The sequence below is a fragment of the Morone saxatilis genome, unplaced genomic scaffold, assembly GCF_004916995.1.
Source record: "Morone saxatilis isolate NCDOM2014 unplaced genomic scaffold, NCSU_SB_2.0 Contig16, whole genome shotgun sequence".
Taxonomy (NCBI): Eukaryota; Metazoa; Chordata; class Actinopteri; family Moronidae; genus Morone; species Morone saxatilis.
In genome coordinates, this window is record NW_023339718.1 from 27,648,968 (window position 1) to 27,650,755 (window position 1,788).

Below are 1,788 nucleotides of genomic sequence, written 5' to 3' on the forward strand. Positions count from 1 at the left end.
CTGCCTCTGAGCCACAGCTGCTATAAACACTATAAACACAGTATGACAATACACGAATACACTCTAGACCTTGCAAAACCACTATTAACACTTAACAGGAAAAGTGCTTAGGTGATGGTAATATTACACACAATGTAAAAGCACGTTAAAAATACTAAATGGAGTTTTTAACTGATTATGAAACAATCTTGATGACCTACATAAACAAGATCATCAGCCAGAAGACTGACTTGGGCAGATTAAGCGGTGGATACACTACCACTTTTGTCCACAGGAGCCCCAGAATCAACAAAAAATTTAAGTTATTCGTTGCTACTTTAAGTATTAGAAGAAGAAAATTGCCCAGAATACACACACGCACAAAAAGGACCTACAGCTATTGCATGAATTGTTGTGGACAGACATCAGAGCAATTTGGGCTGCTGAATAACACAGCACCCTGAGCAAGGTATGCTGTCATGGGCAACAGTGTAAAACAGGAGGGGGCTGAGCACACAGCAATGAGGGCCTCCAGTGTTGAGCACTAGAGTGAAAGAGTCCAAACTGTCTGGTGTTTGTTCGATATGCAGTTGCAGAGTGTGGTACTCAAGCCCAGAGTCAGTTTCACGGGGGAAATTTTGTTGACTGTGAAGCTGAAATCAACAAACGGCATTCTGACATAAATGTTGTTTTGCTCAACGTGTGTGAAGACTGAGTGGAGGGCAGTGGAAATGGTGGTGAGCTAGTGAATTATGTCACACATCAGAATGGGGATAAGTGCCACAGGGCAGTAGTCGTTAGACTAGATACTGTAGACTTTAGGTGGTAACACTCCTGTGACAGTGATATGTTAAAAATGTCAGTAATAATTTCAACTAGCCGACTGACACATTTATAGTACTAAACCAGGGATGTTATCAGGCCCAGCAGCTTTAGTCATATTCACTCTCAGCAGGATTCTTCTCACATCAGCTGTGGATACAGACAGTGGTTGATCCTCTGGAGGCGCAGCACTTTACAGCTGACTCTCTATTGAGGAGATCATTATCAATTTTAAAGTGCAATTAGATTTGTAATTTTGTAGCTGGTCCAGATAGGTTCAACTGTCATTTGACTAAATTTGCTTTTAACAACTGCCATTTTTTATATTTTCTTACAATGAATCATAAGGCACTTTAGTGTTATCTCTTAATATTTCCAATCTGCTCAGGTGGTGCAGTTTTGTTTTAAGTATCGCAATGCCCACACAAACTGGCACCATTATTAAAGTTTCATCAAGTATTATATCTAAGTCATCATCAACATAATATCTAAAATTTTGTTGAAGTTTCAGTAGTGTTATGATTTTTACATCAGCAATGCTCTAAAGCACAAACATTTGAAGGTTTTCTGTGCACACATTGGCTTATCATCAGTGTGTCCTTCTGAACCGCATGGACATGACATTCAATAGCCAATGACACATGACTTTACGTAGATGAATCCTGAGGCAATGTCAACCTGTATGAATGAGAATCCATGGGAGCTACTACTGCAAATCCATTCCTAACTGATGCAATATTGACCTGGTCTTGTAAACAGTATACAATGAATATTAATGACAATAACCCCAGTCTAATAGATGCAGGCACAAGTATCATTACAAAAATGGATGATTATGGGCATTTCTACATCCATTTATAGTTAAATGAGGCTTCCATTTATAATGCCATTATGACTGAGATTTATAAAAGATAAATCAGAAATACACACGGCTTTATAAATCTGATGAAAAAAATGCGTATGCATATTTCTGTCTTTGTGCATACA